Genomic DNA, 16,218 nt, shown 5'->3' with positions numbered 1-16,218 from the left:
GGGAAGAAGAGGAAAAAAAGTAGAAGTGTTAAAAAGAGACGGAAGCAAAACAAGAAATCAAGTTGTCAGTTAACAGGCAACACAACCCAACCCCACATCAATGCACTCAGCATAGAAGTTTCACTTACAGAATGTGTCCATGTTACCAGCACCAGCACAGATCATCAACTGAGAACTTTCTGTTTATAGCCTGCACCAGCCTATCACCAAAAGAAATGATCATAGAGCTCCTGCCAATCAGTGTGTTCTAAATCGGAGACGTGGTTAATAATGTTAAGGGGAAGTGATAAGGCCAATTTCTACATACATTTCCCTAGCCCTATGATGCGTCCTTTGTTCTTGTGTCAACCATTTATTGGAACGCACGCAACTTTTATTTGGGAAACTCCTCTACACTTAGGAGTCCTGGTTCACATATCTATCTATCTTCATCTCACTGATGATTGCATTAAGGCCCATTTCTGCTGGGGTGACATCAGATCCAGTGACCGAGGCAAGGATTTCTTAAGGGGATATATTTTATTGGACCAACTGTATAGTTGGGATAGAGTTAGACATGCTTGTGAATGCAAGGCACTCTTCATCAAGTCTGGAGAGCACAGGCTGCTTCCTGGCTGGCTGAGGTCTCTTGCCATAAATCCAACAGGTGTGTGTCGCACTAAAGCAGCACAAACTGATACCACCTAGGCACACCTACACAAGATGTTTACTTCGCAGTGGACTAATTAGCTGTGCGGTTAACCTTTTGGCATCTACACATGTCCATCTATTTGGGCTGGAGTAAACAAATTTACTCTCCAGCATGATAGTAATTGTAAACACAAGTACTAATCCTGCTGTGGAGTAAAAAATTCTGCCTCAGTGCACTTCTGCCTGCCTGCTAGCCCCACACTGAAGCACCTTCATGCCCCAGTCAGCTGCTCCACAGCACACTGAACCAGGACGAGCAGCATGGACGGGCAGGCTGACCCCCTGGGCCTCCTGCCAGCCAGGGCTGCTCCAACCCAGGTCAACATGCTGTGCTCCTGGGCACATGTTCAAACGGCAATACACTCTGGAGTTTAATCTTCTGAGTTTATTGCTCTTGGGTACACGTTCAAATGGTGCACCCCAGGAGCAATAAACTCCAGAGCAATGAACTCCAGAATTTATTACTTCACATTACTTGCATATGTAGACGTGTCCCCTATGTTGCAGTCACAAATGTGGGGCTTTTGTGGTGCGACAAGGGATAGGGACATTGCTTAACTTTTGTACTGCCATAAATTTTTTTATGGCGGCACAAAGGTGATGTCTACTTCTACCCTCCGATACTGGGGGGGCTGCCAAAGATTGCTGGGTATTGCTGCTCCAGCCACTGCCTCCAAGGGTCACCGCTACTCTTCCACCACCTCCAGGGGTTATTGCTTCTCCTCCAAACCACCAGGGATTGCCACTGGTGTTTAGGTTGCCTATGGAACCCCAGTTCTTTTAGAAGGCAGAAGGCTGTGTCTGAGTTCCCAGCCTTCTCCAGGGCTTTCACGTCTCACTCGGGGATACACATTAAGCACCTTCATCATGTCAGAATCCAAAATGCCCAGAGGGGAGGTATCTATCACTGATCAAAAGCAGCGCTGATTTCTGTACAAAGCATAACTCTCCAAGACCACTCTAGGTCACAAACATGGCCACAGGGGGGTGACCACTTTTTGCACATAATGCCACAGTGGGGAGAGCACTCAGCCAGAAAGTGGGAAACCTGAGTTATTGTCTGCCCTCAGCCTGAGGGGACTCAGAAACATCTCCCACCTTCCTAACCAATAAGTGATAAAATAGTCTGGTTGTGGCCATCTGTTGAAACTACACCAAAGGTCAGGAAAGAATGCAAGATTCCTGGGGACCAGAAAGACAGCACGCAGAGAAAGGTATGCCTCTATTGCCTTGACAATCTGGTGATGAGGGCAATCTCCTGTGGGGAGGGAAAGACTTGAGTTCCAATTGCTGCTGGTGGGATAATTTGTCATTTCTAACAGTTTAATACACAAGACATAACCATTGCTCAAAGTAGGACTTTAACCCAGGACTTCCCCTTTCAAGGCAGAGCTCTGCTTGATGAATTATAAAATCATATGTCTTCTTGCTTATTCTTCTGACCCTATGATGCAAGAGTCATTGACCTTTTCTTACTCAGTAACCCAGTCTTATCAGGAGGATGGAGAGTGTTTCCTTCCCTAATCCCCACCACCACCCCACAGCAATTTATTCTATAGCCTGGTGTTTAGGATAATCTGCTTGTAAAATGGAAATTTTGGTTCAAATCCCCTTACCCAGGTCTCCCACAGCCTGGGTGAGTGTTCTAACTACTAGGTCACTGGGGAGAAGGTAGGAAGTATCACCACTGTGGTGTAATTAAAACATTTAAATGACCGTAGATGACCCCTGTGGTCATTTAACAGATTGGAGATTTAAGCAGAGGTTTGTCAAGCTCAGTCTGGAGCTAAGCACCCCTGAACTCCATCACTTTGAACTCAATCACTTCTGAGCATGCTCCAAAGAACTTTAGAGCACTTATCAGGATGAAACGGAAACATGTAATAATTTCAGGTATCTAAGGTTATGGACATATGTGAAGGGCTTCAAAAGTGCCACTCTAAGTTGAAGTGCTTCAAATTTAGAGTGCTTCAGTACTGTATGTACAGGGGCCTCTCAACCGAAGTGCTTCATAGTGTACTGGAGATGATGTTGTTTTTGGTATTCTACAGCCAGTGGCCTAATTACGGCATCTCAGCATGCCTCTTGGCCTATCGCCATGATCCCCCAAGGCTTCTTAGGATAGCCAAGGGGTAGAAGCACAGCCTTTAGGGAAACTGACCTCCAGGGTCATGGCCTCAGACCACTGTAGAGTTGCTCAGTTTCACACTGGGAAGACACATCAGTGTCATGTGCATCGCTTTCACAGTGGGAGCATAATAGACCCATACCCAAGCATGTACAGTGGAGCCATATGAAATACTGGCTCTGCTTTCCTGCTTACAGGAGAGAGACTACCTGGTCCTGCTTTCCAGCTGCTTCTATCTTGTCATGCTGTGACACAACAGATGGAAGAAAAAGGATGCTAAAACTCAAAAGGCATCTCCTTGCAGTGTACTATATGCTCACTATGTCCAGGAGCTACATTCCTGAGTGTGATGAAAGGTGTCTTAAGTGGGGCTTCCCCAAGTGGCATACTATCCGTCTGGTGAGGGGCCCCTCCCCTCAGCTCACCTGCCACGACTTGGTGTTATTGGATAAAGGGAGGGTTCAGTGGAGATCTTCTTCCTGGGGGACCCTGGGGACAGTAGTACTCACAGTTTGGGCGCAATGTTCCACGGGGATCCGCCCCGTCCACTCTCCAACCAGATGGGTGCCACCTGTGTGGTTTGATCGTGCTTGGTCAACCCCTGTTTGCCTAGGGGTAACCTGTGTCAGTGTGGGTCCTGTTGGGACCAGTCAGGCTGCCTCGATGGGTAGCGCTTCCGCTGCAGAGACTGGCAAGCTGGGCTCGAGTAGGCTGGCACCTTCTTCAGCACCTCTGGGCAGGCCGCTTCTGGTTTGCTCTTTTTTTGTCAAAAAAAAAAAATAGACTGCTGGAGAGGAGACTGGTGTGGGATTGCCTCCTTCCTCCCAGCCTGCTACAGGGGATTCAACTGTCTCCCCTGATCTGAATGCTGGTGTCAAGCTGGCTGTACTGCTCCTGCCTGTTGCAGGAGACCCAGCACATCTGGCACGCTCCACGCCAGTGTGCTCCCTCACTCTCTCTTCCCCCCAGGTCCCGATGGAGCTTTTAAATCTTCCCACGGTGGCCATCCCAACTGTAATTGGCTCAGCTTTTCCCCACCCAGGGAACAGCTGATTAAACAGCCAGCATAACGCCAGTTCGTGTAGCCACAGCTCCTGCTCCAGCTGAGCCCCTGGAGGTGAGTTTCCCCCATGGGGGGGCTGCTCGTGTGGTGTGGGGCCCGTGGGGACTGCCCTCTCCCCTTCGGGAGCCTGTGGGGACATCTTGCTGTCACAGACCTCCCCACTTAAGTTGCCTTGTGGCGTCTGGACCCCTCGTGCAGCTTCTCACAGAGCCTGATGCTCCTCCATATGGGTGTGGCATGCTTCCTCAGCCAACTCACCTGAGCTACCACATCTGGAAAGGAAATCAGCTACAAAATTATCTTTGCTGGGGCAGTGCACAATCATAAACTTAAAGCGTTGTAATGCCAAAGCCCAGCAAGTAATATGAGCGTTTTCACTTTGTTTCCTGGTTAGCCATTGCAGTGGGGCATGATCTCTCACCACCAGGAATTCTCATCCCATCAAGTAATACTTAAAATTCTCTATTGCCCAGCGTATCCACTGTGCCTTGTTGATCCGGTCCTGCCGTTCTTGCCAGTATCTTTCCGCGGATGTTACTAACCCCACCGGTCGTTCCCATTCTTTTCTGATGACCTGTAACAGCCCCCTAGGGCTATGGCTGTATACTAGCTGGAACGGGGAATACTGCATCAACTCTTGGGGGGCATCCCTTAAGGCAAACAGTAACGGTGTTAAGATGGTATCCTACCTCCAGGGGGTCTTCCTGCGAACACCGCCTGAGTGACCTCTTGATTGTCCCATATAACCTTTCAACTAGACCGTTCGTCTGGGGATGGTAAACCAATGTTTTCAACTGGGTGATGCCGAGGGTCTTACACAGAGCTTTCATCACACCAGACATGAAATTCATCCCCTGATCTGTGAGCATTTCACACGGTATGCCTACCCTAGCTATCCATTTAAGTAATTCTTCTGCTACCCGAGTTGCTGTAATGGATCTGAGCGGGACTGCCACTCAGTATATAACCAATATATACTGATAATCGCTGTGCAATTTTGGGAGGGGACCCACTATGTCAAGCCAAGTGCGACTCAGGAGAACAGTGTCTCTTTATTGGCATGGTGTGCAACGGTGCCGTCTGTGGTCTCCACTCCTGGACCCTCTGGCACTCTGAGCAAGCGGCCCCCCATCTTTCCACCTCTTCTTGCAGACACAGCCAAAAGAATTCTTGGACCAGCCTCACCCAGGTCTTGGTACGTCCTAAATGGCTGCCACTGCGCTGGGGAGTCATGGGCCAATGTCCAAATGGAGCGGTGGAGTGAGGACAGGACCACTAACTGTCTCCCTTTCGATGTGCCCTCCTCACCCCATTGGACCCAATATAATAACCCCCCTATTACCTCAAAGTCGGAGTGACTTCACAATGTTCCTTCTCTGGGGTCTTCTGTCCAGAGCCACTGGAGTTCTGGATCTTCTAACTGGGCCTGGCGAAACTGTGACACACTAACCACCTGCTCTAGGTTGATACTGCCCAGAGTCACTTCCCTACGGTGAGGTGGGCTCTCGCTGGCCCAGCCTTCTCCCGTTCGGAGCCTCTTCCTTTCATCCTCCATTGCTCATACCCATTCGGGCACCATGTACAATGGTCCCCATTCTTGTCCAAGGATCATTTCACAGGCCAAGACAGGTGCCAATCCAACCCGCAGTTCGCCATAGAACTCCATCACCTTCAAAGGAAGGTAGCAGCTTCGGAAATGCATCTCACCACCCAGTATACACGTCATCGTTAAGGGTCCAGTCTCCTTCACCCCAGTCCATGGGGCTAGGTCTGCTCAGAGTAGGGACTGGGAACATCCCGTATCCAGGGTTGACCTTACCGCCTTGCCCCCTATCCAGGTGGTAACAACGAGGCAGTCCCATCATCCCTTATGTGTGACGAACCCAAAGCTACAGTCCATGGGCTCCCCTCTCTCTGTCTCTTTTCCCCTCTCGCAGGGCAGAGTGGACGCAGCTGGCCTGTAGCCCCTGGAGGAGAGTTTCCTCCATGAGGGGACTGCTCATGTGGCTTAGGGCCCACAGGGACTGCCCTCTCCCCTTTGGGAGCTTGTGGGGCCATCTCACTGCCACACTGAGGAAGAAGGAATACGGGTCTCCACGGAGGACAACTTTCTTTTGATCCACTTGCAAACTGTATGCCACAACCTCCGGACCAGAGACACAAGCAGTGACAAATGGAAGTGGAAAGGCCTGGCCTGCTGGGACAATGCAGTGGCAGCAGAGCTTCAGGATGATTAGGACCACATTGGTGGTGATCTCTGCTAAGATGACCCTATTCCTCCACAGGCAAATTAGTAGCGTGAGGTGGCAAGTGACTATGGAGAACCGGTTGACAGTTGCTATCTGAAAGCTGGCAACATCCACAGCCTCTGGTCCATCATTAGCTATATAGCATAGGAAGGTTGACATACAAATCAGCCATCAAAGAGACATCCAGAATGTGCTGGCACCATATTTCCTCTACTTCTCCATCCTGTAGGACAGGAGCGGGCAAAATACAGCCCGCGGACCAGATGTGGCCCGCCAGGCCATTCTATCTGACCCACGGGGCCCCTAAAAATTTTAGAAAATCAATATTTATCTGCCCCTGGCTGCCTGTCATGTGGTCCTTGATGGCTTGCCAAAACTCAGTAAGCAGCCCTCCGCCCAAAATATTTGCCCACTCCTGCTGTAGGAGGTTAGAGGTGGATTTTCTTGGATGGGCTTTCCATGCTGCCATAAGGCCATCAATGGCACCTACATTCCCATGATGCACCTACTGCACCACGGCTCAGGGTACATTAGTGGCAAGAGCTACTTCTCCGTCATGCAGTACTGGAGGATGGTTCACCCCTGTGACCACTGGGTGGTGAAGCAAAGTCCACAATTCCAGAGTTTACAAGAACTCTGTTCTGATGCCACCCAGGACACAGAGAACATTTTTTGCTCATGGTGTGAGCAGCACTGTGTTAAAGGAATTAACCATTTGTTCCCCACATCTTGGTGACACAACTTACTGACTACCCCCATGACTGGGGTCTGAAGGTTACTGTCACAGCTAGGACTAAATGGGAAGAGTGAGCTCCCAGCAGCCAATCGGGAAGCCAAACAGGTCACTAGCTGGGACATAGGTCATCAGCCAGATACTCAGATCAGGTGTGGCTGTTTAGGAAATTAGCCGAGGTTGGGTGTTTTCCAGAATGGAAAATTCTTGAAACTTCCCAGCAGGTTTTTCATTGTTTCCCCTCCCCTAAAAGGCACCCCCTTCTTTACCACCTACTTGGTGTGAATGGGCTGGATGGGAGAAGTGCTAACTCCACAATCAACCTAAAAACAGCATCCCCCCAACACACTTCCTCTTCCCTTGTGACCACAGTAAGCTTGGCTAACTTTCCACAGCCCTAACATACAAAAGATGAAGAGATAGTAGCACCCCACTCCCAAGGTGCCTAGACCCCTCCCCTGGGGTCTTCCCAAGGTCCCTGCCATGTCCCTGCCCTCTATTCACCCTCTGATAGGCCCTGCAACACTTAAGTCCTGGCCTCTGTGGGTACCAGAAATCAGCTAGTGGACATGTGTGGGTCCAACAAAGCACAGACCTTGCTCCAAGCTGGCTTTGGCATTACCCTCACTATTTTTTGGCATGTTGGGAGTGTACCCCTGCTTACATATGGATGTTTGATTATGTGTTTTGATAACACAACTCAGCTCTCCTGTACATGTTCTAACATTTGGTCTGCGTGTTCAAAAGTTTAGGGACCTGTTTGGGCCTATTCCCTGATCTGTATCCTAAGAGACTAAATGTAAGGCCAGGAGAGATTCCCAAATGGAGCTACCTGTTATGGGTAGTTTTGTAGAGGCTGGTAAAATTCTCTGGATTGGAACACAGCTGGAACTATTCTGTTTGCAAAGTGAAGAGCTGCAATCTCTGAGCAGCAAGCAAACAGGGTGGGGTTTGAAGGTGTTAAACTGCCTGAACTACTAATGAAAGAGTCAGGATCAGAAGAGTTCAAGTCGGTTTGATAACCCAACAAGGAGCTGCTGTGACTCGGGATGGTGCTGTGGTGCCGGAGACACCAAGAACCCAAAAGGAGTGATAGCAGGCAGCACACCTCTTTTGATGGTGGAGTGGCAGTGACCCAGGAGTGGTAGCCAGTGACATGATCTCCACCAGAGAGAGCCTGAGGGAGATGCCTCTCCCTCCTGGACTGGGCAAGGCAGCAACTCCTAGGGAAAGGGCAGTTTCAGAGACTAGATTAAGAGACTAAGCATGGGTGACTAGTACCTCCTGAGAGGGCACCAGATCGCCGACTGGGGGGGGGAGCCCAGCAGCCAATCGATGACCACGGGGAGTCCCCCAGTGGCCAATTGCCAACTGGGAGGAGGGGCCCCCCAGCAACCAATCGCCAAGCCAGCGGTGAAACTGGAAGTGCACTTCCGCCGGCACTTCCAGTTTTGCAGCTGGTGCTTGCAGGGGGTGCACAGCCAATCTCAGGGGGTGCACATGTACCCGTGTGCACTCACGTGCACCCCTTATGTATCACCAATGAGACTAAGGATGATTTGGGGTGTTTGACAGTCGGGGGTTTGATATTTTGGAGTGTTTAATAAGATGTTGTTGTCCTCATTTTCCTTTAATCAACTTTTATTCTCTGTTCAATAACAAATTGCTTGTGAGTGGGGAAGTTGTTCTTTTACCAGCAGAGGTCATTTTTCCCAGGTTTGTAGGTGGGGGTTCCAGCCCAAACCCCCAAATTTGAGCCCAGCCCTTGTACTGCCATCCAGGGCCTGGCAGAAGTGTTACAGGAGGAGGGAAACAGTCATTTGCGATGATAGAGGATAGATGGGTGAGAAGCTGCCAGGATGGTTGGGTTTCTCTCTCCAAGGTTAGCACCCTCAGTGTTGTCCTGTCCCTGCTGGTATATCTCCAGCAGGACAGTCCCAAACAGGAGCGGGGGATTCACCATTATGCTCCTGACCTTCCTGTGATTGCACATTCGCTGGAGTCTAGGCCAGGGCTCCTGTACAAGTTCTCCAGATCTGTCCAACACTGACATTGGGTGGCTCTGGATTAACTCCACTTTCAGCAACAAAGCAGGGCTCAATGGAGTCATCCACAGCAAGGATCCATGAAGTTTATCTTATGAAAGTAGGCATGTCATTCCATGAGCACCCAAAACACAGTTGGTGTCCCATGCTGTTTTATACTGAACCTCCAGCACGTTAGTATGGCATTGATGCCAATCCCGGTTATGGCCACAAGCTACTATCCTCACTATAGCCCTCTTGTATACAGCTGTAGCAAAACCCCCAGGTTTTTTGTTTTATATATATATATATATATATATATATATATATGATAAATATAAATTCCCTTCCCTTCCCCAATCATTTCTGGCTTTTCTTTCTCTCCCTCTGTATTTCCTATAGACAAGCATAAGCGAGCTCAGACTTAGGATAAGCTTTAACATTTTTATTTTGGTAACAAGTTTTTGGTTTTGGATATCCACAGACCTCACCCAGGAACAGAGACAAGACCCCAGCATTTGAAAGACAAAAGACCCTGCAGAACCAGCAACTCTACCATTGCACCCCACCATTACAGACACCCAAAACTGCAAATCCCTGCATGCAGCACACATGCTCAGTACGCCAGGGGCTGACCCTTGCCTGGGCATGCCTCCTCTCACTAGGGTCACACAAGGTCTGCCCCTATAAAAAGGGGCAGTGAAGACAGACCCAGTGGGACGCTCTCTTCATCTAGACCAGCACCGTGCCACACCACCTATCCACCCAGAGGCCCTGCTGGCGACCCCCCTCTGGACAACACCTACTGGACAAGGACCCCTCCCAGCCTGCTTAGGTAGCTATTACCCCCCATCCCCTCTTCAACCAAGGACTTGGACTCTGCTTCTCTTCCCCACCTGGACTCCAGCCCTTCCACGGAGTCTCTTTCTTCTGCTGCCATTATGAGTGCTTGTGTGTGTGTGTGTGTGTGTGTGTGTGTGTGTGTGTGTGTGAACCAATAACTTCATGGGGCTGTGTAGTGTGTTGTCTTTGTAATAAAACTGTTATTTGGACCCCTACATTGGGTTTTGCTTTACTATGGTTTGGCCCTGCTCCAATCTCTGCTCCTTGCCCCTCTAACTTCTGTCTCATTTCTCCCTCTCCTGCTTCTGGCTCACTGCCACCTCCAACACCTGGCCTGAGCTCCTCTCTGCCTCCAAACCCATGTTTCTTTGCCACTGTCTTATCCCCACTGCCTTTTCCTTTTCCCCTGAGCAACCAGGTTTCTGCCTCTGTTTCTTTCCTGGCTGTCTCCTCCTTGCCACCACTTATCTGCCCCCCTCCCCCCATATCTCAGCTGTCTGCCTCAGTTTCCAGCCCCAATCTACCTTAAGTAAACCCAAGCCTCAATTCCTCAGCCAGCTTCTCTATAGTCCACCAGTTCTAATCCCTGTTCTGGCAACTTTCACTCCCTACACTTTAACTCTCTCTCTCTCACCTGAACCTTCCCCCAGGTACCCCAAGCACACACATACACACTGTACCATCCAAGTTAGGAACTTACTTGTGTGTATGTGTCGGTGGAATGGTCTTATGAGCTAGCCTCAATGGAAATGTTTCAGCAGTTTTACCAGTGTATTTAAATGGATAAACTTACATCAGGGCCCAAGAGTGGTTGACATGTGGCCCCAGTGGCCACTTCCCCTACTCCTATGTGGTGGGGCAGGGCCCATGGGATTATATGTCTCCAGTGCATCCCATGCAGCAGTGAACCATGAGTACATCCCCTGTGGTGGGCGGTGGGGATAGCAACGTACCACTTGCACAGCCAGTGCATCAAGGGAGCAGGGCACCACATGCCACCAGCACAGTCAGCACAGCCTGCAGAGAAGGGAAGAAACTTAGTGGGTGCACAGAGTGTGCAGCCCCCAGCTGCTCTGAAGTTGGACAGCCATGACCTACATCAAATTAGTCTAACTAATAAAACTCACTATGCAGACACTTCTATTCTAGAATAACCTATTATTATTTTCAGCTTAACTTCAGTGCCTTCAAAACTGACACAAGTTTAACATGAAAATACACACTCTTCATTGAATTAGAAAGTCCTTACGGGGAGTTATACTGGTATCACCAAATAGGTTTAAATGCACACTTCTGGGTGTATCTACACGTGCAATTAATGCCACTGAATAAATGCCAGCACAATCTGAGCCAGAGTAAACCAATGCAAACATCAGCATATACATGTGCCTTTAAGCACAGTAATTTACTCCACTGTTGGATAGTACTTGTATCTGATGGGACTGCCCAATGATGCAGTAAAGTAGTCTACACTGGCCTAATTGCCTCACACATGTAGATGGTGATGATTTCCTGCACAGCAAAATAGTCTAGTGCACAGTAAAGTATGCATGTAGACGTGCCCTATAGGTGTAACTTTCCTGGGTAGACAAACCTTATTAGGTTTGTTCTCCAAAATATTTGCCATCTCTTCTACTCATCTGGCAATCAAGAAATCTAGTAATTAAGTGAAGGGGGTCATCTGCTTGCTTCACTTAAGAAGTGAAACCTTCATTTGGCATTTCCCAGGTTTCTAAATGTTCAAGATACACTGCAGTTTGAGGGGGGTTTAATCCTAAATTTCCTGCAAGGGCACGTGTTCTTAATGTGTTCGTGCAAGAACATGTGTTCTCGGAATTTCACTTCACTGGGATATTTTTATATGTTGCAATAGTGTTTATTTTTTTAGCCACAAGACAACTTCCTACTGCAAATACTTTCATTTTCTCTACTTCTACAAGAAATCACAGGCTCCAGTGAAGAGGTTATAGTCCAGATTCTATTCTACCTGTTAGATACATAAGAAACCCAGGGGAGAAATGTATTTCTCTTTATGCATCTAAACTGAAGTTTTTGGCCAGAGCTTTACAGCAGAGATGTGCAGGAGTGCACATGAAAACTGAGCATTCACAGAAAAGCTATATACATGCCTACATTCCTGAGTGTAAATCTCAAACAGGTATCAGAGGGGAGACAGGATAGCTTTTTTTAGTTGTAGCTACCCAATAGCTAAGTGGTTTGGGTACTCACCAAGATACTTACATAATGGTTCCCCTCACCCAGAGCGTGTTTTTTGACTCTGTATCTCCCTAATTTGCAGCATAGTATGGTAACCTCCAAGCCACAGGGCACAGAATACACAGGTGTCCCTCTCTGGTGCTCCTTTTGAGGTCGAATTACTGATCCTTATATTGAATTAGTCATTGGCTGAAGAGTGCAAAAGATTCTGCCCAAACTAAAGCTACAGTTGAGACTAGAGTCCAGAGCCCCCTCTTTTTTAACATGATAAATAACTCATTGAGGTAGATGAGATACCTTTAAGTACAGCTGCTCTTTCCTGGCCCTACACTTGACCCCACTCCTATTCATCAACTATTTGAACAAAAACATGGGAAGACTCTGCTCCTCCTCCTCCTGAGTCTAACACCCACTAGTCATGGACTTCTAGCCAGCTAAATCTTCATGAGTTAGAAAGAGGTACATGTCCAGAATGGAGGCACATCCATAACCATGTACATGTAAGGTCAGTTCATAGCCAGCTGCGTAAGTTCAGTGTATGCATGAATATTTTTACGTGTTCATAATACAGGGGGACTAGCTATGTTAATGTAAGTGCCAAAAATGCCATGTATGCAGCTGGAGAACTGCCATTTAGATGTACAAAGGGAAAGACTTTGACTTTTAAGAGGTATTTATTCCAGGGAGGGTGACAAATCGGGGCCAGTAGAGACTATGTACAGGTTGGCCCGGGACATGGCCTGGGCTCATGGCCTGCAAGGCCTGCCTGTACACTCTAGACTAAAAAAACACAGCGAACAAAAGGACTATTTACATATTTACAGTTCTGCCAGTGGGGACACCCATAGGGGCCTCAGGGGTCAACCCGCATGAAACAAAGTCCAAGGCCTCGGCCCGCTGGCCGCGTCTCCGCAGCTTGAGCAGCTGGTGGTGTTACAGGGCAAGGAGCAGGTGTCCCGCCTCAACTCGGCACAGCGCCCCCTCGAGGGCCTAGCGTTCCTCGAAGGTGGGCACCGTCCACCGCAGGGCCGCATGCTCAAACTCGAGCGAGAGGGAGGCCCGCACCAGCAGGCGGAAGAGCTACAGGGTGTCAACCATCCTGGTCCCGGTGAGCCAGTTTCGCCAGCTCTTCAGGGTAGCCATCTTGGCCTGGCCCAGCAGGAAGTTGGCCAGGCTGACCTCAGCCTGTTCAGCCGCCCAGTAAGGGAAGGAGTGGATGTAGATGTCCTCCGAGAAGTCCTGGCCCAGCGCCCAAAGCAGCGCGCCCAGGGTGGCAAAGAGCAGCTGCAGCCAGGGGCAGTCGAAAGCGTGGAAAATGTCCTCGTCCAGCACCCCCGGGCAGAAGGGGCAAGCCGCTGAGGCCACAGGGTCCAGGTGGCGAACAAAGGTGCCGGTGGCCAGGATGCCGTGCACGAGTCGCCACTGAAGGTTGCCGGTCTTCTTGGCGGTGGGCGCCTTATACAGCATGCGCCACACTGGGGTCCTGGGCCACGCCAGGCACCGCCGTCACACGGTATCAGGACGGCCGGCCAGCACCTGGGTGTGCCGGGTGCGCACCACCCACACGTAGAAGCCCTTGCAGGGCAGGGTGCCAAAAGGGCATCCCGTATTGCTGCTGGGGAGCACCGGAAGCCTGAGCAGCATGTTGGGCCACTCAGCCAGCTTGCCGGGTACCGCTGGGATGACAGGCAGCGGTGGGAAGGCGTCGTGTGCAGCGTCCGTGGCGGGAAGGGTCCGGCGAACCTGGAGATAGACTTCCAGGGCGGTCGCTGCTTCCGTCAGGAGGGCGCCCCTAACGGTCCACAGAAGCTGGCCCGCGGTGCGGACGGAGCACAGCACCAGCCAGGCAGCCAGGGCTTCGGGTGACAGCCAGGCCGACCGAGCAGGGTCCAGGACGTGCTCCAGGCGGGTTGTGCGCGCCTCAATGAGAGCTGCCACGAGGCTGGCGGAGGCCAGGCTCGGCGCAACACGCTGCAGTGCCGGGTTGTAGACCAGGGGCTCTCGAAGCAGGTGCGGGAACTGCAGGTGCCTGGCCTGGGGACAGAGGTGGAAGGCCGCCCGCCAGGCCCGCACCATGCTGCAGTAGAACGGAGGAAGGACCGCCCCATTCAGGAAGGTGAGGTCCAGCAGAAACAGCTCCCGGTCAAAGCTGAGGCCCCCCACTCGCCGCAGGAATCAGCACGCCAGCTGCCACCACGGGAGGTGGTCTTCAGCGTACAGGAGCCGCTGGAGGGCCTGCAGCCAGTAGGCAGCCACCCTGCTGACCAGGTTGATCAGGCCTTGGCCCCCCTCACCGGTGGGCAGGTAGAGGGCAGTTCGTGGGAGCCAGTGGCGTCCTTCCCACAGGAAGTCAACCAGGAGCCACTGCACTCTCTCCAGGAGCTCCGGCGGAGGGTCCAGCACCGCGCAGCGGTGCCACAGGGTCGCCGCCGCCAGGTTGTTGACGACAAGGACCCAGCCGCGGTAAGAGAGGGCGGGCAGGCGCCAGCGCCAGCGCTGAAAGCGGGCCTCCACTCCCTCCGCCAGGTCCTCCCAGTAAATTTTACCCTACGTGGGATCCTATTCCATCCTGCTCAAGTTCCTGAAAAACAGTTAATGCAAAAGGTAGAGAAGTCCTTCTGTTCACTTTTTGTTTTGTTTATTTGTTTACCTTTTTTGCAACTTGGTGTCAAGGCTAAAACTGCATTGGTTTACAAAACCAGATTAATTAATGGATTTGGGGAACTTGAATAGGGTGGAATAGAATCTCACTGAGGGGTTTAAATACCCATAGACACCTAATAGGTGGACTTGAATCTGACCCTACATAAACTCATAACAAAAACAAAAAATAATTTTCCTTATAATAGTGTGGGCCTGATTCCTCAGGGTACTATGCTGCCCCTAAGACTGTCCATTTTTCATTACATCAGTGGAACATAATCATTTGGCATGAGTCTCCTTTATAGACACTTTCAGTTCCTCTGTAGTTTCCTCTAGCCTTCTGTTAGTAAAGTCTGGTGTCTCTTAATCAGCCACAACCCCATTGAGGGATTTTCCTTTCGTACTATTTTCTTTTCAGGTCTAAACAAAGATGTGAAGAATTTCCAACCCTGACATCATCATGGTCAAAGTAAAATCATGTGCATCATCATGTCAGATAATCCAGAACAACTGAAAAAAATGTGTCCTGCTTTATACAGTCTTATAAACAGTGGCCGTGTCTACATGAGCGGCAGACTTTGCAGTTGTTACTGTGCAGTCACTTAGTACTTGCATAAGCAGTCCACCTACATAGCTAAGACTCACCCAGTCTCTCACTATGGCTCATCTCATGTACTGCAACAGTCTCTCTATTCTTGATAACTAGACTCCTGATCCACTCATATCCCTCCAGAAGGGTGTTGCAAAAATCATTTCCCTTATTCTCACTTTGACCAGGACTCTTTTCATTCTGCAACCCTCTACTGGCTCTTTTCTCTAGCACAGCAAATATAAACTACTTCTCTGCACTTTTAAAACCTATTCAATCTAGAAGAGCACATACAAGACATTCATTTATCTCTTGTTAATCATAGGAATCATAGGCCACATCTACACAAGACACTGGCTGTGCAGTAGCCCAAGACTACTGCGCAGTCAGGGGTCACAAAAAAAGCCATTTGTCAGCACTATTGCACAGTAGCATGGATTAACGTGCAGTCATTTAGTACTTGTATTACCTGTTCACAGGTGCTTGCAGAATCAGACCCTAAAAAATTGAAACTGCTACCCCATTAGGTAACATATAATTATTACTTTTTTATTACACTATTTTCTTCTCCAGCTAAATGGCCTGTGAAACACATTACCATTTGCATCTTAAGAGCAATATTTAATAGATTTAGGCAAAGTAACACATTTTTTTCCTTCAAAACTATGAATATGACATTTTCCTTCCCCTGCCCAGAAGTCAAACAGGGGCCCTAAAAACAAGAGCAAAAAAGCCCAACCACTTCTTTATGCTAGTTTAAGCAGACATGCTGTAGATGGGTGTGCCATTTTTCTGATCTGGGAGTGGTTCTCTGTACTTGCAGAAACAGCAGAGGGTGAAAAAATGACAATGGACTTCCTCACTGCCATAAAATAAATCATTGTCTGTTATCACTGGCTTCATCCTAAATCATTAAGATTTACTGTGCTGACCAAAACCTTTATTCCACAATTCTGACTTAAAAATGAAAATCCTGAGATATGTTTCCCAGATAATTATTGTATATCATGTCCCAAGGGAAGCAAAAGTTAAATGGTAT

The sequence above is a fragment of the Alligator mississippiensis genome, chromosome 11, assembly GCF_030867095.1.
Source record: "Alligator mississippiensis isolate rAllMis1 chromosome 11, rAllMis1, whole genome shotgun sequence".
Lineage (NCBI taxonomy): Eukaryota > Metazoa > Chordata > Crocodylia > Alligatoridae > Alligator > Alligator mississippiensis.
The sequence above is the reverse complement of the archived record's forward strand: the minus strand, read 5'-3'. Positions refer to the sequence as shown.